Genomic DNA, 24,689 nt, shown 5'->3' with positions numbered 1-24,689 from the left:
AGTAGGTGTGAAGCCTGGTAATATGAGAGGATATTGGAGGACGCAAGTCCTCCACAATAGGTGGATAAAAAGCATGTTCGCAGAGCCACACAGAAGCTGCCCCCCTCCCACAGAAACTGTCCAAGCACAGAGTTCACCAGTCTGAACCATCTAGCTGGGATCGGGTAGGGGTTATTCTGCAGCTGGTAGAGCAGCCGAGGAAGCGCTACCATCTTAAAAATTGCTGATCTGCCGTACAATGTCAAGGGCATACGCGCCCAAGACTTGAGGTCTGTACGAACTTGCTCCCATACCGGGGCCAGGTTCCGCTCCCAGGATATAGCTGGCACGTCTGTAAGGAATACCCCCAAATATTTCAGACCCCCAACTGCTAGCCGGATCGTATTTGCCCAATCGCCCACTCTCGGTCACCCAGAACCCACAGTGTAGATTTGCGGGGGTTCATATAGAGACCCGAAGTCTCACCATAGATCTGCATAATCGGCAAGAGGCGCGGCCCGTCCTGGCCAGGTCTGTGAGAAAAAACATAACATCGTCCGCATAAAGCGCAAACCTGTCGGACAGACCCGGAGCCCACTCGAATCCCCGAATCTGCGCGTCGATACACACTCATGCCGCTAGCGGCTCCATGGCCAGGGCGAATAAGTATGGAGATAGAGGGCACCCTCTGGATCGAGAATGTGGAAGAGACCGCACCAGCCACCCGTACCGCAGCCGTAAGATCTGTATAGAGGAGCATGAGATAGGAGAGGAAGCGCGGGCCAAGGTTAAGCCTGCGCAGTAGTGCAAAGAGATATACCCAACTAAGGGAATCAAATGCCCTGTCCATGTCAGCTAAGAGGAGTGCCGCTAGTTCCCCCGTCTGTCGAGCCGCAGCCACTGCAATATTTGCCCGTCCTATATTGTGCCTAGTCGCCCTCTGGGGCATGAATCCCGCCTGGTCGGGATGTATGAGGGTCGAGATATGAGGCAAAAGGCGATTGGCCAATGCCTTGGCCAGGATTTTAGCCTCCACATTCAGGAGGGAAATGGGGCGATATGAGGCTTGTTGTTCCGGGGGGCGGCCGGGCTTAAGGAACACCACCACCTCTGCATGCTGCCAGTCTGGGGGAAGCAAGCCCTGTTCCCGGGCCTCCTCCACCACCGCCCGATAGTGAGGGGACAACTGCATATTGTAGCGCTTGAAGAACTCACTCGGGAACCCGTTGGGTCCAGGAGCCTTCCCAGAATTGAGTTCACCCAGGGCCGTGCTCAGCTCCTCTTCAGTCAGGGGCATCTCCAATTGGTCACGCACCGCGTCCGACACCGCTTTGGGCGGTAGATCAGCTAGGAATTTATCTACAGTGTAGGCTGGCAAACACTCCGGGGGGGCATATAGATCAGTGTAATATGCAGCGAAGCTCTCTGCTATAGCAGCGGGATCAACAATCGGCATCCCCGCCACGTCCCGAAGACCTGGAAGGTCCTGAGAATGAAAAGTGCCCTGACACAGCCGATGGAGCATCTTGCCAGACTTGTCCCCCCATTGATAGACCCTGCTACATGTCGCCAACCAGACTTGGCGGGCCTCCTCCATCATGAGGGCGGCGCAGGACTGTTGGGCCTGAAGAAGTTGTCTCACATGATGGTCATCTCTCCCCTCCCGCGCCCGGCGTTCAAGTGTCTCTATTTTGGCCTCCGCCCGAATCAATTCCTCTTTACGCTTCCTACGAGTCGCCCCACACCAGGATATATCCACGCCACGCAGGGTAGGCTTCAGGGCCTTCCATAGCGTCGCAGCGCCAGGCACTGACCCCTCATTTAAGGTTAGGCATTGGTCGATGGCCTCTCTCATATGTGTATCATATTCTTCATTTTGTAGGTGCCACACCGAGAGGCGCCATCTGAAGGGTTGTCGCCCCCTACCTAAATAAAGCTCAAGAGACACTGGGGAGTGATCTGAGAGGACTCGGGGCAGGATCTCAGCCGCCGCCACCCTACTAATCATCACTCGGGGAATAAAGAGGTAATCGACTGGAGAAGGATTTATGAACCGCCGAAAGGTACGTGAACTCTCGTCTATCCCCATGGACACGCCTCCACACATCCACCCAGTCTAGACCTGTCACTAGCGAGTATAATTTTGTGGGATGACCACTCCCTGAGCCACCTCCAGCCCCTCTCCTGTCCCTGGCTAGTTCCATAACATCGTTCCAGTCCCCCCCACCACGGAGAGCACATCCTGCATATCTGCCCATATGGCATGTAGCCGCTCCACAAGAGTCCACTGTAGGGGGGGAGCATAGACACATTCTTGCACCAAGGAGTCCTCCCCAATCTTGCCCTGGATGAACAGGTACCGTCCCTGTATGTCGGTCCACTGCTGCGCGTGTACATAGGGGACCCTACGATGAACTAGGATCGCCACCCCCCTGGAGCCCCTCGTAAATCCTGCATGAAAAACTTGCTGAAATCCATATCTCTGCAAGCAGAGCGCCTTCGTCCCCATTAGATGAGTCTCCTGCAGCATGAGGATGTCGGCCCTGGCCCTCTTCACCTGATGCAGTATGGCCCCACGTCTAATTTTGTCTAGGACCCGCGCACATTCCAGCTGATAATGCGAAGGACACCGGGGGTCACCTGATCTCTAGTTAGAACGCTAGCCATAGGGAAGGGAAGTGTCATGCAGTACCGTGGGCAGACCATGGCGATGCGCGCGTACAAAATGGCGGACCCCATGCGGAAGTGTGACTCGGAACCTCAACCAACTCCCCCCCAACAAACCCCCACCCCATACCTCAAAAACATTGAAGCATCTGTCACGGCGGGGCTAGCTCCCGATCCCCAACGGGGGAGCAGGAACCGCCCCAACCAATGGATCCCCAACTTACAGCCCATAGTCCTTTTGCATGGCCCTGACCAGTCCCAGACTGGCAGAGTTCCAGCCCCCATTCGGATTCCCCCGACCAATATATGCCGGAGTACACGTTGAGCCAGATGGAACTCCGCAGCGCTATATCCACCTCGGACATCAGGGTTTCGACACCTGGCACCCAGGAGTGGGGTTCCCCCGAGAGGAGGCCCCGCAAGACAAGGAGCGCCTCCGGGATCGCGACCATCTATTGTCCTTCCGCTGCTGTCTCGGGGATCCCCTCTGGGCCACCTCACTGGATGAAGAGTCCGATTCCCTCCCAGGCGGCGGGTGCGCTCGCACTCGTACTGTTTCATCTGTCCATCGGAAGACCTTCTCCGGGGTGTCGAAGAAATGGGTGCGGGATCAGTATACCACCCGCAGACTAGCGGGAAACAGGAGGGCGTACTGTAGCTTGAGTTGTCGTAGGCGAGCCTTCGCGGCCATAAACGATTGGCGCTGTTGTTGTACAAGCCGCGTATAGTCAGGGAAAATTAGTATGCGCACATTGTCATAGAGCAGTGGTGCGTTAGCCCGGGCCTGTTTCAGTATGGCGTCTCGGTCATGATAGTTCAAGAGTTTTGCTATGACTGGTCGTTGGCGAGCCCCCGGCGGTGGTTTCTGCACAAGGGCTCTGTGGGCCCGCTCCACGACAAAGCACCGTGACATAGCCTCTGGGGGAAGCCAGCTTTCTAGCCACCGCGTGAGGAAGCATTCCATGTTGCCCTCTCCGCAACCTTCCGGAAAGCCCACAAATCTGACGTTATTGCGTCAGGCGCGCCCTTCTGCATCCTCAACACGGAGCGCCAGACCCTTCTGTGCCGTCTTCATATTCGCCATCTTCTGCTTTAGAATTGCGACCTCGTCTTCCACTCCTGAGACGCAGGTCTCAGTTTCAGTGATCCGGGACACTGCATTGCGCAAGTCCTGCCGCAGTAGCGTGACGTCTGACCCCACAGCTCCGATTTTAGCATCCAACATGTCCCTAGACTGGGTGATGGCCGCCATAAGGGCCGCATTGTCTGGAACAGGCTCCGACTGGCCCCCAGACGCGCCCGCTGCTGCACCCGGACATGTGAATTTGTCAATGGGCCCATGCTGTCAGGATTCGCTCTATTCTTGCAGGAACGTGAAGGACATGAAGCAATGTCCACTACTTCCCTTGACCACCTATCGCACCCAACAACAGTCAAAGTGCCAAAGATAGTCCGGGGAAGAAGGGAAACACAACTGGGGATTGAGGATGTTCCTTCGTTGGGATTCTTTTATGGCTCAGGACCCGTCACAATGAGGTACATGGCTAGAAAAGGAAACAAAAAACAGATTAAACATAACAATGCACCTATTACCCTGTAACTTTCTAATGTATTTTCTCCTGATGAACTGTCTTCTTACCTGGCATGTAAATTAGAAAGGCTTGCTTTCACACTTTCCCTTCTTCTAATGCTTTTGTCTCATTGTTCTTAGCTCGTGCCTTGCTGGTGTCTGTAAGCCTTATAATGTAAACATAATATGAAACTTTTAACTTGAGGTTGTATGTCCTTTCTTGTCTTTTAGGAACAATAAAGAAAAAAAGAGGACGGATCCCGCAGTGCCAGAATAACACAGGTAAGTAAATATTCAATGAAAGTAAAGGACAGCGCAGGAGCGCTGTTACCGTAATAGCCTTTGTCTCTCCTTGACAGTCCACTTGCAGGTCACAATAGTCCACCTGGAAAGCAACTCCAAGTCTCTTAACAAGACCGTCGCCAGGAACCACCACGAAAAAACAACGAGCGCAGAAGGAGTCCAAGCAATGGGGAAATGCCTGCGTGAAGACCCCGAGGCCAAAGGGGCACCCGCCGCTGCCAAAATGCTACTCTGTGGAAACGAAGGATCCAGAAGAAAAAACGGAACCCGACACTGACTGGAGCTCCAGGCACACAAGGGAGGCGATGAGACCCGGAAGCACAGGCACAAAGTTGTAGTGACGCTGGAACCCAGGAAGCTGAGACGCTGATGCATGAAGAGCGCGAAGCGTCTGCAGTTACGGGAGGTCGGGTTTAAACATACGCCCGACCTCCGCGCATGCGCTCCACACCAGCCGCCATCTTTGTAGTTTTATGCGGCGCATACGGATCGAGGCTGGTAGTCGCGGCGCACACGGTTTGAGGCTGGTGGTCTCGACACATGCTTGGTTTAGCCACTACCACTCTTGTCCCTCGTCATGTCTGCCTCTAGGGTCCCGATCAGCCCCAGGGAAAACCGAGCCAGACACACACACAAGGATCGTCGTTCAGGCAGGTCCACCCAGGGCAACCGGAGTCCCGGTTAGTTGTCGTGATTAGCAGCCGCTGCACCAGGGTCAGTGAATCGCTCCCGGGGCCCCGATGCCACCAGGGTCTCCTCGCGGCCCGCAAGCGGTCCGATGTAACCGCAGATAGTAGGACGCGTGCTAGATGATAGGGGGGGGGGGAATACAGGGCCCCAGGCACGTCTCGGTCCACTCGCCTCCCACAAAATGCCACACCTCCAGGTCTTACAGGGTCCAGGTAGCCACCAGCGCTGGTGATCCCCAGGCGGGACAGCAGAGCCCCCAGTCACTCCCCCCACGGCCCGACTGCGCCGCCGATCCCCCGCTGCCACATTACCCCACTGATTTTCTGCTGCAGCCTTGTGTATAGGGAAAACAGTCCCAGCAGGTCACCTCTATCGACCACCACGGGCCGCTGCACTCGGTGCGCCTCCGCCAACCTCGCTGGCGCGGCCCGACCTGGCCGCCGTGCCCCACTTCCCAATCCTACTCAGATCACTGTGCAGCACTGCAATGGGGCAGCCAGCCTCAGAGGCTGCCACTGCCGATCACCCGCGCTTCTAGGGCCTGTAAACACTCCACCACCCACACATGCAGAGGGCCAATGTCGTGCCAGCCGCCACTACCAAATTCTCAGTATAGGTGAGGAGGAAGAGGGCCCAGGACCAATCCGCACTGTCCGGCAGCCCCCCGCGGCTCGATCTTGCCGCCGATCCCGGGCTGCGGTCCCAAGCAAGGGGGGGGGGGAAGAATACAGATCTGGCTCCTGTCACCGCTGGTTCCATTGCACGGGCCCCCCCCCCCCCCCGCCGAAGCACGCTCCGCCCGACTTAGGTCTAGGGCATTCCCGCCACTCCGGCCGCGCTGCGCCTCTTCTCACCAACGCGGCCCGATCCGGCCGCCGTCTACTCTCCTGTCCTCCCTTCACCAGCGTCTCCGCAGGGCAGCCGATTCACCGCCGATCCTCCTGTTGGCGCTTCCGTCCCCCGCAGTCCTCCGGCCCCTCAGGCAGCCAACTCTGCCCGCAGGTGAGATCTAATGGGACACCCGACACCACCAGACGGAATCACGTAACACCCCGGCTCCTCCTCAGCAGGTAGGCCGCGCCGTCCTCTTTGCGCGATCGTTCCGGCAAGAACCTGCGGACACGCCGCCCGCTCACATCAGGCGATAGCTATGGTGGACCAACGCTGCAGAGACTCCTCCAGAATCGATTAGGTGTCAGGGGGAACAGGATACATGCAGGATTAATAGCGGACTGGACGGAGCTCGCTTAACACACGTCCGCCAAAAAGGCCTGTTAAGCCACGCCCCCGAATACCATTGTTTTAATTTCACTTTTGGTGTTTTACTTAATCCTGGCTTGAATGAACATCATTTTTCCTTCATGTTCCCTTTTCCTTGAAGATTTCTTTCATGTGTCTTTGTAGCTGCAGAATGGGGAGTGTTCGCTTCTTACAGCTCTGCCAAGAACAGAACGTGTGGGATGTGCATTTGAAAGCATGAGAGAGAGAGAGGTGTGGAATGTACTGAGTGGTCTCGTAGTGTATTGTTATAAGCAGTGGTGCTCAAATGTGCATTATGTTTAGGGCTCCCGGTTTTATGGTATTTATTTTTTTAACATTTCCGTCTGTATTTATCCGTATTTATTTTTTGGTCATTTTATCTGTATTTATCCACATTTATTTTTGATGCAAGAAAGAAAAACGCTAAAGCTTGTATTTTTCCACATTTATTTAAATTGACATGCACACTTGCACTAGGCTGGTATAGCTGTTTAATTTAAATTGGAGCCTATGCTTAGTGCACTTTACATATTGGGAGCCAATTTCTTCCCTGTCCTCTAAGAAAAGATACATGTATGCGTGATTTTGATTTGGTCCCATTTGCGCAGATGTCTTGCAAAATGTCAACACATTACTACCTCTTTTACTCACATTTAATCGGCCATCACAGAGTGTCTGCTTGAAGAATATCAGATCATTCTCAGTGTGCACTAGAAGACGACCTACCCCACAAGGCATGGTAAATCGCATCTTCATCTGTACAGAATAGTGCTTTGATATGGACATTATGGGGAAAATGTAGAGCACAGGTGGTGCAACAGTCGTTTCTGTTCTTGTTTTTGAAGAAAAAATCAGAATACGTTTAATAAAGAAGCAGATGTGAATGTGCGCAGCTTAGCAATTAATGCACAAGTGTATGCACCATCTGTAAGGCACAGACCAGCGCAAGAATCGAGGAGAGGCACCTAAGCGGCCATTGTGTATTGCCAACCAGTGTGCTGGCGAAAAAAAACACTGAGTAATCAAAAGCAGCCTTACTTGTCAGTGTCTTCGCAGGCTGCCAGTGTCCGATTTCGGAGCACTGTTGTTCTCTTCCTTGTTTTACACAAGTGCTGGAAGGGAAGGAGAGGGGAGGGGGAGGATGGAGCGAGGGCAGAGGGCTGAAGCGAGGAAAGGCACCAGAGAGGCCATTGTTATCAAGCCACGCACTTTACTTGTTGAACCACAAGCCCAGTTTGTCATATACAGACAAGACCCCACGACAGTGCGCAGCCTTGTCTGTGTACTAAACTAAAAAAAATGGTTAAAAATAAAAGACAAAGGGAGAAGTTCTTCTGAACCCTAAAAGCTTTATGCTAATAGTTGTTGGAGGCATTTCTGCCCCCTGCCTTGCCACATCAACCTCCTTCACCCTCCCATACAACACAAAGCAAAATGTTGTGGAGCTGCAGCCGATGTCCTGGGGTGTTTTCACACCTCCTAATGGACATTGGCTGCTTGCACTTCCCCAACAATTATCTAGCCTGAACTACCGCTGTGAGAGGTGCTGGAGTGTCTCTGCACACACGGCGCTCCCACCCCCCTCTCTCCCCCGTCTCTGGAGCAGTTTCAGGGCAGCAGTTTCCCGTTTATTTTGGCTGTACCTGTGCACCTCTGACTAGGATTTTTACAGAGGAGCATTTGTTTTGTAAGTATTTTCCAGTTTTTACATATAAATACAGGCAAAAAACAAAACGTTTTCCGTCTGTATTTATATGTAAAAATCCGTTTAAACGGAAAACCGGGAGCCTTAATTATGTTGTACATTAGGAGATGAAGTGTGTGATGCTATAGGCAGTGGAGCTCAAATGTGCATTGTGTTGTACATTGGGAAGTATTATGAAGTTCTTACTATTGGCTTTGTCATGCCCTCATGCCATCTTAAATTCTGACTCTGTCTAGTTTGAGCTTTGCACATGGGCAGACCCCCAGATTACTCAAGATGTTTAGGCTATCCACATTCAAGGTTGTTTTCGGAAATTGTTTTCTGTACTGTTGGATAATTTCGTAAGAAAATGTGAGAACTCTTCTGCCTCTGGAATGCTTGCCAACTCCAGTAAATTTCCTTAGTGCAGAGGAGGGCCTCTCGGAAACTTCTAGTGCTTTGAGATTATAAAACTGGGGTTTGTTGGCATGGAAACTGGGATTTGTTTGACCTGAATGACGGACTCGTCTACAGTGTAGCAGTTCCGGTTTGCTGAGTCTCTTGATCCCGGCTGTGAACCCCCAAGTCTGGTGTGGGCCAAAATGCAGTGTTTGCAGCCGGTCATGTTTTATTTTTGATTATTGAAATTGTGATGTGTGTGTCTGTGTGCACATTCAAGTCTTCCATGGTTATAATCATCTGATGTATTTAGTGTATATATCTTTCAGGTTTCTTGCAGTGGACGTCCAGTATTATCTGCTTGTATTTTGTTTCATCTATTTTATTCCCTGCATCTAACAGCTAACAGTTGTATTTGCTTACTTATAAGTGTGTTATATATATATATATATATATATTAATCCGCAAAAGTTACCTTAAAGAAAGAGCCCAACAACGGGTAAGTGTTGCTTTAATTTATTCCAGGCTGCAGCGCAAACTTGTGCAGAGTGACACAACAGATCAATAACGCCAGACGCGTTTCGGGCCCCTGCCCTTAATCATTGGCATTTGAAACTGACATGCAAGAAGCTGGTGGTACACCTATGATCCTTATAAGTCCTCCGCCCCGATGGGCGCGGCCGCTCACATGGCCTCCTGGGACTTGAAGTGCGCCCACATATTGGTCATGTGAGCGGTCTTGACATTCAGTCCATAATTTCAAGTGTTACCCCAGTGGGTTGTTCTGTACTCAGTGAAGAATTGCGCTCACACCTTACTGCCTGGAATAACTGCTCCCATCCTGTAATGATGGCTCCCAGCATGGCGTCATCCAGGTCTGCTCAGAAACGCAGCGGGGCTCTTTCACGGCTAGGTTGGCCGTTCCAAATTAATCTTCAAAAGTTACCTTAAAGAAAGAGCCCAACCACGGGTGTGTTGCTTTAATTTATTCCAGGCTGCAGCGCAAACTTGTGCAGAGTGACACAACAGATCAATAACGCCAGACGCGTATCGGGCCCCTGCCCTTAATCATTGGCATTTGAAACTGACATGCAAGAAGCTGGTGGTGCACCCTTGATCCTCATAAGTCCTCCGCCCCGATGGACACGGCCGCTCGCACGGCCTCCTGGGACTTGAAGTGCACCCACATATTGCTCATGTGAGAGCGGCCTTGACATTCAGTCCATAATTTCAAGTGTTACCCCAGTGGGTTGTTCTGTACTTAGTGAAGAATTGCGCACACACCTTACTGCCTGGAATAACTGCTCCCATCCTGTAATGATGGCTCCCAGCATGGCGTCATCCAGGTCTGCTCAGAAACGCAGCAGGGCTCTTTCACGGCTTTTGCGGATTAATATATATACATTTAAATGTTGTTCATTTAACATCTGGGAAAACCTTTCTGTTAGAGAGATTAACCCCATGCCTTATTCTGAGAACAGTCTTTGATGTGTCTCATTTTATTACCAGTTTTTCCTTGTGGTGTTTTTATTGCTTCGCCGTGTTTGTGCCTCCAAGTGGGAGGGCGATATTTGCTATTATTTGGGAGGGCGAAGCAATACAAAAGCACATGTGCAAAGTGAAATGAGCGACACTGGTGCCCTGTGTTGGAAGACCCTGCCAGAGAAGAGTGTGTCTTCTCGAGCCTTGTACCCAGAGAAGCTGGTAGACAAGGCAGAGAGGGAGTTTGGGCTGCAGATGGCCCAGCTGAAAATTGAAGCAGAGCAAAAAAAACTGCAACATGGAGGCTGAGAGGGACTTAGCAAATGAAAAACTGGCCATGGAGGAAAAGAAACTGGCCATATAGGCGGACAGGAGGAAAATGGCTCACATGTGGAGCTTCAGAAAGCTGGACATACAACTTTGTTGTGGGGGGATGACATTGACAAGAGGGTTGAAGCTTAAGAGATAGCTTTACAGATGCATAGGTTCCCTGAGGAGGATTGGGGGTCTAGGCTCTAAAAGCTCATCCCCAGTGAAGGGAAGGTTGCCCTACCGGCCCTAGAGAAGGGGGACAGGATAAGGTATTCGCCCATGACGGAAACCCTTGTAAGGAAATATGGCCTCATCCCTGGATAGGATAGGTAAAAGTTTAGGGGCAGTCAGAAGCTGGGTGGATTGTTTTTGCAAGGCACTGGATGGTTTTGTGAAGGGCAGTGAAGGGAAGGATTACCCAAGGATGTTTAATTTGATAGCGAGAAAGCACGTGTTCAGTCTTTGCAGATCTACGCCTTCTTGATAGTAAGCTCACAGACCCCAGGGAGCTTGCAAAGGGCGCGGACCACTGGCACACCACAATGGTCCACAAGAAGGTATCTGGGGGATCACCACAAGGGTGGGCAGGGTCCCAACCAGAAGGAGGAGGGAGACAAGCATAAAAACAAGGTGTTCTCTAAAGGTCCCCAAACTAGTTAGAAGGGTCAGGATTCCCAATTCCCACAGGAGCAGAAAAAGACGTGGTTCCCTGCTAAAAGGTCCTCAGGGAAGGCGCCCTTTAAGTGCTATGAGTGGCAACAAGTTGGGCACTACAATGGGGGTGCCATGAGTCCCATGGGCACAGCCCCCCACTGGAGGGTAGATACCTGGGTTGGCTAGTGTAGCACCTGGGGAGGAGGTTTCCCCAGATCCGTATGGGAGATAGCGTATAGGATACCCTAGTATATTTGGGTGATGGAGAGATGATGCCAATGCCTCACATGCCTAGTAATACTAAGAAATACAGGCAACGGGTCACCATCAATGGGAGGCTCTGAGAGACTCTATAGCCAGCATGACAACTGTCAGATGTCATCTGGTAACCTCAGAGCACGTAGGACCTAATGCATTTCACCAGGTTATTGTACCTGACAACTATGAGAGTAACTATCGAGAGGCTCTGGTTCCCTTTGAGTTGGGGGAAGTCTCAGGTTCCTTGAGGGTAGTTTAGACCATCCATAACTACAGGTTGTCTATTTTGCAATGACCTAGAGCATACCATCTGGAAAGAGGTGGAGCTCAGGTCACACCTGGAGATGTTAGGGTTGCCTGAATGAATGTGCCGGACCACACAGTCCATGGCTGCCCAAGAGGGTAGTCATGAGGACCTGGACCCTGAAGAATGGCCCAGGTGCGTGCCAAAAAGAGGAAGTGCAAGGGGCACGGGAAACCCGCTCCTGAACTTCCCACAATGTGGGAGGAGGCTGAGCCCCAGAACCTACAGGAGACGACATTGCCGCCCTGGGGAACATACTTGAACTCACCACATGGCAGAAGGAAGGGGGGTCCCAACAGGGAGGAGTTCTGTAGAGCGCAGATGGAGTGTCCAACTATGGAGGGCCTATGGCAGCAAGCCAAGGCAACTGGCGACACCTGTGATGATCACCTGATTAATTAGCAGAATGTTTCCTGTAGAGCGACCCTAAGGTTCCTGAGCCTGGTCCAACCCATGTGTCGGTGGTCCCTCAGTGCTACATGGCATTCCTACCCGAGCTGGCACATGATGGTCCTATGGTAGGCAATCTAGTGTGGGACGATACCCTTGAAAGGCTTGTCACCCCACTTGTTTTGGCCCCTGACTACGATGACCTCAGATGCGTTCTGCAGGTCATGCCCTACCTGCCAGGCCAGTGGCAAGAGCAAGGATCTCCTGCAGCTATTTCCTGTCATTGACACTCCCTTTAAAATGGATGGGCATCAACATTGTTAGGCCTCTGCACCCCAAGACAGCCCTGGCCAAAAGGTTAATTCTGGTCTTGATGGACCATGCCACCCAGTACCCGGAGGCCATACCTCTGAGGACGGTAACTGCACCAGCGATGTCCAGGGCACTTATGGGGATATCTACCCGTGTGGTTCCCCAAGGAGCTAGTATCTGACTGTGGTATCAACTGAAGTCCATGTGAAAGGAGTGTGGGGTAACTTAAAAATTCTCCATGCCCTACCACCCCCAAACTAGCGGGTTTGTTGAGCGGTTCAACAAGACCGTGAATGGCATTATCATCGGCCTATCAGAGCCCTTGAGGCAGAAGTGTTACATCCTCTTGCCATGCCTCTTGTTTGCATATAGGGAGGTACTGCAGAAGGGAGTTGGATTCAGCCCATTTGAGCTTCTTTACAGGCACCCAATGCAAGGGCCTCTCAGTCTGGTGAAAGAGGGATGGGAGCAAGCTCTCAGGAAAGCCTCCCAGAATTTAGTCAGCTACATGCTGGCACTCCGTACCCAGATGAAACGCTTCCTACAGAAGGCCAATGAAAATCTAGAAACCAGCCAGGAGGCCATGAAATGGTGACATGACAGGAAGGCCATTCTGGCCGAGTTTAGCCTCACCAAAAAGTGTGGACAAGGAAGCCTGTGGAGCCCAGGGTCCTACAAGATTGCTGGTCTGGGCCCTATGAGGTGAATAAGCTCAAGAGTGAAATCGCCTACTTCGTCAGCCTGAAGACTTCAAGGTACCCTTTATGGGTTTTGCATGTCAATCGCCTCAAGCCCCACATTGGGAGGTCCAAGGTAACCATGCACCTTGTCTCAGATGATGAGGTGGAGGAGGATAGTGAACCTCTCCACAATCTCCTTTCTTTTAAGGAGCAGGAAGGGTCAGTGGAGGGTGTCATCCTCTCCTCTACCCTGACCCTAGAGCAACAGAGGGACTGCCGCCAGTTGCTGGGGCAGTTTACTTATCTTTTTCCCCACTTACTCTAGGACTCACTACATGGTGCACCCATATAATTGATAGTGGGAATAGTATGCCTGTGAAGAGTAAAGTTTACAGGCTATCTGATAAGGTGAGAGCCAGCATAACGGAATGTGTCTCCAAAATGCTTGAGCTATGTCATGAGCTCGAACCTGAACCCCGTCTTACCCCTCCGGACACTTGCATGTTGGAAAAACACCACCAAGACTTGGAGAACTACAAATCTCATGAATCTCGGCAGCAGCACGCTGCCGACAACGAGAGAGCTGAAGCCACACAAGAGCTCTTCCACTTCCCGTGATGATGCAAATTATTCTGTTAAGCAACCCGGAGGCTGAAAGAGCTGCATTGGATTCCATTCCAGGGTCCAGTAAGGGTGCGGTTGCACCACTAAATTCTTTACCGAATCATCCTTAAGCCTAGCGTGAGGTGTTCCTCCCCGCTGGCGAGACACACACGTTTGTAGTCTCTTGCGGGTGGTAGGAATACCTACGCAGGTTTTGGGGGACACCTAACTTTAACTAGCATTTGTTCCATTGGTGAGTCTCTCTTGGCTATAGAGGAGCTCGTGCAGAACAAGCGCTCCGAAATTCTTTTATGCATATATTCTCCCTCTTTTGGTGAGCTTGTCATTCTACGAGTTCATGTGGAGGGGAGTTGAAGTTGGTATACTTGCCTACTCCAAAGTATGACTTTGGAGAGATTCAACATATACATATATTGATATGACGCCAGGAGGCGTATGACATTTGTGTTTCCAATTGTCATCCTATCTGTGTGTGCTGTTTTGTGTTAGTCTTATCCCTATGGGCCTAACGTTTATGGTTCTTGAAGGGCGGGGGAGGAAAACAAAGCAGGTTGCAAACTGATATAAACCCATGTAGGGTTGCTTGAATGTTCAGTTGTTCAATCTTCTCCGGAGGTGCAGAAGAGGTGCTGAAGATATTTGATTTCCTGAAACCATAAGGCATGATTTAATGCTGTTATTCCGCTTATGTTTTTTTCTCTTGACCTATTGACCAGGTTATTGTGGTAGAGCAATAAACGGCAGACTCTTACATCCTCTGCGGCGCATGGCACTAGATTACCTAGGTGGGTTAGAAGGTTTAACATATTGATGCATACCTACTTGGTGCATGATCACTTACAAATAGAGTCTTACACATTACTGTTTATTGTTTATTTTGGTTTCTCGTTTCTATAGCATTGCCATATTCTAAGTACTACCAAGATTGCCCAAGGATTCTTGACTACCTGGGTTAAAAAAGCACACACTTGGTGTGCTCACCTGAACAGGTCTTTTCTTTCTTTACAGGCAGTTTGTCTAAACTTAAGGGATTGTAATAAGTCTAGGAGAGTATTGGCTTAGGTTTTTACTACCTCTGCTTTTCTTTATAGTTTTAGGTCCGCTTCCCCGCTGTCCCCCTTTCCTTCCTTCGCTTGATCGCTTCACTGATCTGTGCTATAATAGCAAACAGACTTTGAGCTATCGAGAGGAGGACCATGTTTTAGCATTATACCGATCCTGAGAAGTTGGTGACGACGACAGAATAATCGGCCCACAGATATAACTCCTCCTGATCGTGTGCTCTGCTCCGACATGGTGATCCTAGAAGATTTGTTGGCCACGTTACAGATGGTACAACAGGAAGTTGCAGCTTCTAGGTTAGAAACTGATGCCTTACAGGTCAAAGTGGATCGCATGCAGCGAAACCCTTTTGACATAGGGGGGCTTCATCAATATATCAACCTCCTATCACTGTAGAAATGCCAACCCCTATACCATTAGCGCCCCGGAGAGGTATTATGGAGATGGTAACAAAATACAAATCTTTCTTACACAAATATTGCTGCATTTTAATTGTAAGGCCAAGGTGTTAACCACCAACCAAGCATGTGTGGCCTTACTTATGGCGTAATTAGCTGGGGACGCAGCATTATTGGCAGTTCCATTAGTGCAGAGAGAAGACCCACTACTTTGTGACTTGGAGTCCTTTAGGGCAGAATTTGAAAATATATTAGATAGGAGAACCCACACTCTCTCGGCTGACCGTGAATTGCTAGAGCTCAGGCAAGGGAACAAAGATCTAGTAGTATATTTGACTTCGTTCAGGAGGTTGGTGGCAGAAACCAATTGGCCCAAAGAAAAACAGTTTGCCATATACTACTAAGTTTTACGAGATGAGTTGAAAGACATCATTGCACAAATCGACCCACAACCTATCACATGTACAGACTTGATTAATTTGACTCTGAGATTGGAACATTAGATAAGCGATTGAACAGGGAACACTAAGCGGAAGGTACAACCAGCTCCAAAATTCATACGTCCTCGCAAAAAGGCGTAATGTCCCAAGCACCAATCAGGAACCTATGGAAATTGGAACTGTGAGAGCTGCCCTCCCATCAAGCGAGAGAGGCATGCACAGGAAAAATGGCCTTTGTCTATACTGTGAAAAAAGGGACATTTTGTACGGGATTGTCTCTTCAAACCTCAAAGCAACTGGGGGAGATTCAGAAGAAGTGAAACATCTACCGTTAAGAAGGAATCGGAAAACCAGGAAGCTCGAGAAGAAAGAGAGGGGAACCCTCGAGCAATAGTTTTATCCCCTCATCGGATACCAGGAATGCTGCAAACACGAGCCCCTTCTTTTTCATCTCCATCAAACTCAGAATAAAGGATAAATGGGAAGAAACCCAGGCTTTATCAGATTTGGGAGCCACCAGTACCTTTATGGATGAGGAAGTAGCCAAAAGATTGGGAATAAAATTGGTGAAGAAAACCAACCCGGAAATCGTGATTGATGTTGAATGAAGAGTGTTAGATTCTGGACCTGTCTGTTTTGTATCAGATCCCTTGGAAGTTTCTATATGAACCAGACCACTTGAAAACTATGATATTTCATGTTATTAAGGCTCCCCAATATGGGATTATTCTGGGACTACCGTGGCTAAAGAAGCATAATCCCACCATAGACTGGACTGATAAAACGTTAAATTTGGAATCAGACTTTTGTGTAAAGAATTGTCTGTCATCCTAACCAACCTTCTCAAGCCTTATCCGCAAGGCATTGAATTGCCACAGCAGCAGAAAAAGACATTACATTGCCTCAATGATACATTGAATATGAAGAGGTGTTTAACGAAACACTAGCTGAAACCTTTCCTCCCCATCGACAATACCATTGTCAAATTGACCTCATCCCTGGGGCTGTGGTACCATGCGGGCGCATATATGTCTTGACAGACCAGGAGAATGAACATCTGTGACAATACCTGGAGAAATATTTGGCTTTAGGAACCCCTCCAAATCACCTGCGGCTTCGCCTTTGTTTTTAATTCCAAAAGCTAATGAGGAGCTACGCACCTGCATAGACTTTAGGGCGTTAAATGATATCACCATTAAGAATCATTACCCTCTGCCCTTTATCCCAGTTTTGTTGGAACAGGTGAAAAAGGCCATAATATTCACCAAATTAGATCTTAAGGGAGCGTATCACCTGGTGCGAATGAGGACCGGAGATGCGTGGAAAACTGCCTTTAAAACACGATATGGACTATACGAATATTTGGTGATGCAGTTCAGGTTATGCAACTCCCCGGCGGCATTCCAGTATTCCTCAATGAAGTGTTAAGAGACTTCCTAGACCGGTATGTGGTCGTTTATATAGACAACATTCTGATTTATTCATTGAATGAAGAACAACACATACAACACATTGGTGCTGTATTACAAGCCTTGAGAGAAAACAATTTGTTTTGCAAACTCAGCAAGTGCGAGTTCCACGTTGACACTGTCGAATTCCTGGGAGCTATGCTCACACCCAAGGGTCAAGAGATGGCTGAGAAAGGTTTTAGCAGTCAAGGAATGGCCAGAACCCAAGTATATCAGAGACATACAATGATTTTTGGAATTCGCTAACTTTTACAGGAGGTTCATTAACCACTTTTCTAAGATGGTGACACCCATCACCAAGTTGTTACGCAAGAAGAACAAATTTGTTTGGTCAAAGGAAGCCCAAGCCGCTTTTGAGGAATTAAAACACGCTTTTATATCCGCACTAGTTCTGGCACATCCCAACCCAGAGAAACCATAGAAGCGGATGCGTCTGAAGTGGCCATAGGAGCAGTTTTGTCTCAATACCATGACACCTACCCACACACGATGAATGGCTTACTGAGATGTTTAAAGTGGCATCGTATGAATGCATAATTTATCGACTCCAAGACAGACCGAGTTATTTGAAGCCATTTGGTCCCCTTTTCTGAACCTTGACGCTGATGCCCAAGGCACCCTCCATCTTAACCTGACCTGCATCCAAGAGTTGTGTCTGGACCTGTGTGTTATTCCCTCCTCCACTGCCCCCCCCCCTCCGTATTTAGCTGTGCCAACCATATCTTCCCTCTCCATACGGTGTCCAACAGGCAGGGATGCTGAACGATCCCACTTCCTCGCAGCTCCATTATCTTGGGCCTGGGGTCCCTTGCCTACTCCCCCTTCTCACCGCCCACCCCACTGAATTTAACTTCCCCTCTCTTCGCTACCCACCTTGGTCCCAACAAATCCTTCAGTTTCACCTCCACCCCAGCATGGAGGCCTCTGTAATTCAATATTGATCTTCTAATGGGGTACCCTGTTTTGAAGATAGTTTCCTAGGAGCCCTCTTTCTCTCTTCTTATTGAAGTCGCTTCTGCTGGCATTTTGGTTGGTGTGATGACTCCTCTGTTTCTGGAAGTGCTGATGTGGAACCGAGAGATGGCTCATTGTTCAACTGTTGTTGGTGGAGTAGACCCACATATTGTGATAGTGTACCCAAACATTGTACAGCTGTACTATTGGTCTTTATTTCCTAGCAAAATTGTTTGAAAACTTTAAAAAAGCCAACAAAGATGACCACTTGCCACAGGGACAATGTTAATAGGATTTTCAGCACCTCTTGCATAGGAGCTGGAAACACTATTAGGGTTGATTACCAGGCCTAAAACTGGTAGCCATTTATTTATTTTGCTAATTATAGTTTTATGTATGTATGTATGTATGTATGGAGCATCTTTATATGACAGATCTAGCCTAAAAAGTCTGTACACGCTGCCTGCCACCTACTGCATCCCAGTTTTAGCAACATCACAGTAAACAAGCCCACATCAATCACCTGATCCAACCACATTCTCATCAACTTCAGCATACCAATCCCACACCACCACTGAAACGCCATCACCAAATCTTCATGATGGGACTGTAACAAGATCTCATATGTATCCTGGTCTTCCGAACTCTTACACCACCGCCTCAACACAAAAACAACTCCTTGAATCCATCTCCAACTTCAACACCTAGATCACCACCTGCAGATACCCTAGCTCTTTTCAAAGCCATGAGAACCAGACTGCAAACAAGCTGATACACAGTAGAGCTCAGGCTCACCAAAAGCTGCTGAAAGCAACTTACACGCAGATGGAGACAAAGTCAGAATGACACCTACATGAGCAGCAAGAAATCGGCCCACCGACTCTACCATCAGCAAATCAGAGTCTATAACGCTCCGCGCTTACTGACTGCATCAAAAGCATCCCTAAAGAAATCTTTGCCATAGTTAAAAACCCCACCACTCCGGCAGCAAGCTCCACTAGCGTAACCCCTTCTCATGACCTCTGCACCTAGCTTTCCCTATTGTGCTCCAACAAGATCACCATCATCTATGAAAACTTCAAGCCCCATGTGCACCCTTCCCTCCTTGCATCCCTCCAGCCCATCTCTACCAACACCAACGGGACCGCGCTGACCACTTGGCACACCATCACCACTGAAAAAAACCACAACAACCACACAGTCTGTGCACCCCGGAGCACCCTCAGACTCCTGCCCTAACCCCATCAGCGCAGCCCTAATCCCAACCCTGAATGACTCAATCATCACAGCCACCTACCTGGATGCTTGGAAACATGCCACAGTACTCCCCCTTCTCAAAACCCCTTAGTAGACTACCAGCCTAGTTCCCTCCTATCCTGCCTGGCAAAATTAATGGAAAAGATAACAAACAAATGCCTAGCCACCCACCTAAGTGATAGCCACCTCCACGACACCACGCAATCCGGATTCAGGCCCAACCACAGTACAGAAATTGCTCTCATCACTGCCTTGGACGGCATCCGGATGGTCATGGACAGAGATGATTATTAGCCTCATCCTACTGGATCTTTCCCTAGCTTTGGACAATGCCTTCCACCCCATCCTTATTCAACAATTGCAAGAAGCCAGAATCTAAGGTACCACCTTCACTGGATTTGCTCCTTCCACCCAGTTGGTCAGTCTGGTCCCCTTCACCCCGAACGCCTTCAACCTCATCTGCAGAGTGCTACAAGGATTCTCACTCAGACCTACTCTGTTCAATGTTTACATGACCCTAATCGCCAGAATTACCCACATCTATAGAATCAACAACATATGCTTTGCTGGCGACAACCAGCTCGTATTCTTACTCTCCGATAAACGCCAAACAACCGGACCAATTTTTCTGCATTCATGACTATAGTCAACAGATGGATGAAAAGCAGCTGGCTTAAGCTCAACACAGACTAGAAGGAAGTAGTAATCTTTGGAAAAGATACCTTGTTCTGGAACTCCACCTGGTGGCCTGTGGAACCCAGACCTACACCCCTAGGGCAACCCACACAAAAAAACATGGAATAGCAATCAACAACCAACTCACCGAGACTGGCCAAGTGAAAGCAGGCACCATCTCCTGCATCCACACACTCCAGATGATGAAGAAGATCTTCATATGGCTTCAGACCAACCCTCAGAACCATTGCCTAAGTCCTCATCACCTGCAAAAACAACAATTGATGGACAGAATGCAGAACAATGTCATACATTCACCCCAGTACAGAGATCTGGGCCTAAATCCATCGTTTTTTTGCTCACCATGCCATTCCAGTTTGAACCCAGCCATATGCAAATCAGTCTTGACCCTGTGCCCCATGGGAACAGTCCAGCCCGAACTGCCAAGCCAGGTCCTCCCTGGACTGGAAACAAGCAACCTAGGACCGGTTTCGGGCTTTCGCCCTCGTCAGCCAGGATAGCTTGATTCCAGTGGCATGGAGAGCAAGGGACTCACGTCTGAGCATACCCTTCCCACTCGGGGTGACAAATGCAAAAACAACAATTGATGGACAGAATGCAGAACAATGTCATACATTCACCCCAGTACAGAGATCTGGGCCTAAATCCATCGTTTTTTTGCTCACCATGCCATTCCAGTTTGAACCCAGCCATATGCAAATCAGTCTTGACCCTGTGCCCCATGGGAACAGTCCAGCCCGAACTGCCAAGCCAGGTCCTCCCTGGACTGGAAACAAGCATCCTAGGACCGGTTTCGGGCTTTCAGCCCTCGTCAGCCAGGATAGCTTGATTCCAGTGGCATGGAGAGCAAGGGACTCACGTCTGAGCATACCCTTCCCACTCGGGGTGACAAATGCAAAAACAACAATTGATGGACAGAATGCAGAACAATGTCATACATTCACCCCAGTACAGAGATCTGGGCCTAAATCCATCGTTTTTTTGCTCACCATGCCATTCCAGTTTGAACCCAGCCATATGCAAATCAGTCTTGACCCTGTGCCCCATGGGAACAGTCCAGCCCGAACTGCCAAGCCAGGTCCTCCCTGGACTGGAAACAAGCATCCTAGGACCGGTTTCGGGCTTTCAGCCCTCGTCAGCCAGGATAGCTTGATTCCAGTGGCATGGAGAGCAAGGGACTCACGTCTGAGCATACCCTTCCCACTCGGGGTGACAAATGCAAAAACAACAATTGATGGACAGAATGCAGAACAATGTCATACATTCACCCCAGTACAGAGATCTGGGCCTAAATCCATCGTTTTTTTGCTCACCATGCCATTCCAGTTTGAACCCAGCCATATGCAAATCAGTCTTGACCCTGTGCCCCATGGGAACAGTCCAGCCCGAACTGCCAAGCCAGGTCCTCCCTGGACTGGAAACAAGCATCCTAGGACCGGTTTCGGGCTTTCAGCCCTCGTCAGCCAGGATAGCTTGATTCCAGTGGCATGGAGAGCAAGGGACTCACGTCTGAGCATACCCTTCCCACTCGGGGTGACAAATGCAAAAACAACAATTGATGGACAGAATGCAGAACAATGTCATACATTCACCCCAGTACAGAGATCTGGGCCTAAATCCATCGTTTTTTTGCTCACCATGCCATTCCAGTTTGAACCCAGCCATATGCAAATCAGTCTTGACCCTGTGCCCCATGGGAACAGTCCAGCCCGAACTGCCAAGCCAGGTCCTCCCTGGACTGGAAACAAGCATCCTAGGACCGGTTTCGGGCTTTCAGCCCTCGTCAGCCAGGATAGCTTGATTCCAGTGGCATGGAGAGCAAGGGACTCACGTCTGAGCATACCCTTCCCACTCGGGGTGACAAATGCAAAAACAACAATTGATGGACAGAATGCAGAACAATGTCATACATTCACCCCAGTACAGAGATCTGGGCCTAAATCCATCGTTTTTTTGCTCACCATGCCATTCCAGTTTGAACCTAGCCATATGCAAATCAGTCTTGACCCTGTGCCCCATGGGAACAGTCCAGCCCGAACTGCCAAGCCAGGTCCTCCCTGGACTGGAAACAAGCATCCTAGGACCGGTTTCGGGCTTTCAGCCCTCGTCAGCCAGGATAGCTTGATTCCAGTGGCATGGAGAGCAAGGGACTCACGTCTGAGCATACCCTTCCCACTCGGGGTGACAAATGCAAAAACAACAATTGATGGACGGAATGCAGAACAATGTCATACATTCACCCCAGTACAGAGATCTGGGCCTAAATCCATCGTTTTTTTGCTCACCATGCCATTCCAGTTTGAACCCAGCCATATGCAAATCAGTCTTGACCCTGTGCCCCATGGGAACAGTCCAGCCCGAACTGCCAAGCCAGGTCCTCCCTGGACTGGAAACAAGCATCCTAGGACCGGTTTCGGGCTTTCAGCCCTCGTCAGCCAGGATAGCTTGATTCCAGTGGCATGGAGAGCAAGGGACTCACGTCTGAGCATACCCTTCCCACTCGGGGTGACAAATGCAAAAACAACAATTGATGGACAGAATGCAGAACAATGTCATACATTCACCCCAGTACAGAGATCTGGGCCTAAATCCATCGTTTTTTTGCTCACCATGCCATTCCAGTTTGAACCCAGCCATATGCAAATCAGTCTTGACCCTGTGCCCCATGGGAACAGTCCAGCCCGAACTGCCAAGCCAGGTCCTCCCTGGACTGGAAACAAGCATCCTAGGACCGGTTTCGGGCTTTCAGCCCTCGTCAGCCAGGATAGCTTGATTCCAGTGGCATGGAGAGCAAGGGACTCACGTCTGAGCATACCCTTCCCACTCGGGGTGACAAATGCAAAAACAACAATTGATGGACAGAATGCAGAACAATGTCATACATTCACCCCAGTACAGAGATCTGGGCCTAAATCCATCGTTTTTTTGCTCACCATGCCATTCCAGTTTGAACCCAGCCATATGCAAATCAGTCTTGACCCTGTGCCCCATGGGAACAGTCCAGCCCGAACTGCCAAGCCAGGTCCTCCCTGGACTGGAAACAAGCATCCTAGGACCGGTTTCGGGCTTTCAGCCCTCGTCAGCCAGGATAGCTTGATTCCAGTGGCATGGAGAGCAAGGGACTCACGTCTGAGCATACCCTTCCCACTCGGGGTGACAAATGCAAAAACAACAATTGATGGACAGAATGCAGAACAATGACATACATTCACCCCAGTACAGAGATCTGGGCCTAAATCCATCGTTTTTTTGCTCACCATGCCATTCCAGTTTGAACCCAGCCATATGCAAATCAGTCTTGACCCTGTGCCCCATGGGAACAGTCCAGCCCGAACTGCCAAGCCAGGTCCTCCCTGGACTGGAAACAAGCATCCTAGGACCGGTTTCGGGCTTTCAGCCCTCGTCAGCCAGGATAGCTTGATTCCAGTGGCATGGAGAGCAAGGGACTCACGTCTGAGCATACCCTTCCCACTTGGGGTGACAAATGCAAAAACAACAATTGATGGACAGAATGCAGAACAATGTCATACATTCACCCCAGTACAGAGATCTGGGCCTAAATCCATCGTTTTTTTGCTCACCATGCCATTCCAGTTTGAACCCAGCCATATGCAAATCAGTCTTGACCCTGTGCCCCATGGGAACAGTCCAGCTCGAACTGCCAAGCCAGGTCCTCCCTGGACTGGAAACAAGCATCCTAGGACCGGTTTCGGGCTTTCAGCCCTCGTCAGCCAGGATAGCTTGATTCCAGTGGCATGGAGAGCAAGGGACTCACGTCTGAGCATACCCTTCCCACTCGGGGTGACAAATGCAAAAACAACAATTGATGGACAGAATGCAGAACAATGTCATACATTCACCCCAGTACAGAGATCTGGGCCTAAATCCATCGTTTTTTTGCTCACCATGCCATTCCAGTTTGAACCCAGCCATATGCAAATCAGTCTTGACCCTGTGCCCCATGGGAACAGTCCAGCCCGAACTGCCAAGCCAGGTCCTCCCTGGACTGGAAACAAGCATCCTAGGACCGGTTTCGGGCTTTCAGCCCTCGTCAGCCAGGATAGCTTGATTCCAGTGGCATGGAGAGCAAGGGACTCACGTCTGAGCATACCCTTCCCACTCGGGGTGACAAATGCAAAAACAACAATTGATGGACAGAATGCAGAACAATGTCATACATTCACCCCAGTACAGAGATCTGGGCCTAAATCCATCGTTTTTTTGCTCACCATGCCATTCCAGTTTGAACCCAGCCATATGCAAATCAGTCTTGACCCTGTGCCCCATGGGAACAGTCCAGCCCGAACTGCCAAGCCAGGTCCTCCCTGGACTGGAAACAAGCATCCTAGGACCGGTTTCGGGCTTTCAGCCCTCGTCAGCCAGGATAGCTTGATTCCAGTGGCATGGAGAGCAAGGGACTCACGTCTGAGCATACCCTTCCCACTCGGGGTGACAAATGCAAAAACAACAATTGATGGACAGAATGCAGAACCATGTCATACATTCACCCCAGTACAGAGATCTGGGCCTAAATCCATCGTTTTTTTGCTCACCATGCCATTCCAGTTTGAACCCAGCCATATGCAAATCAGTCTTGACCCTGTGCCCCATGGGAACAGTCCAGCCCGAACTGCCAAGCCAGGTCCTCCCTGGACTGGAAACAAGCATCCTAGGACCGGTTTCGGGCTTTCAGCCCTCGTCAGCCAGGATAGCTTGATTCCAGTGGCATGGAGAGCAAGGGACTCACGTCTGAGCATACTCTTCCCACTCGGGGTGACAAATGCAAAAACAACAATTGATGGACAGAATGCAGAACAATGTCATACATTCACCCCAGTACAGAGA

The 24,689-nt window shown here is 49.9% G+C and overlaps 1 protein-coding gene across 3 annotated transcripts in view; it reads left to right on the top strand.

Moving 5' to 3' along the window:
• The window catches only part of GLYCTK (glycerate kinase), a 106,988-nt gene that overhangs the window by 12,485 nt on the left and 69,814 nt on the right, over positions 1-24,689 (top strand). The window contains exons 2-3 of one of the 3 annotated variants that reach the window (XM_085624797.1): positions 1,862-2,042; positions 4,448-4,498. The gene's annotated coding sequence lies outside the window, so the exon portion shown is untranslated. The remainder of the gene's footprint in view (positions 1-1,861; positions 2,043-4,447; positions 4,499-24,689) is intronic. The other 2 variants (XM_085624798.1, XM_085624799.1) reach the window with 2 other exon arrangements.

This window comes from Triturus cristatus, chromosome 9 (genome assembly GCF_964204655.1).
Source record: "Triturus cristatus chromosome 9, aTriCri1.1, whole genome shotgun sequence".
NCBI lineage: Eukaryota > Metazoa > Chordata > Amphibia > Caudata > Salamandridae > Triturus > Triturus cristatus.
The sequence above is the reverse complement of the archived record's forward strand: the minus strand, read 5'-3'. Positions and strand labels throughout refer to the sequence as shown.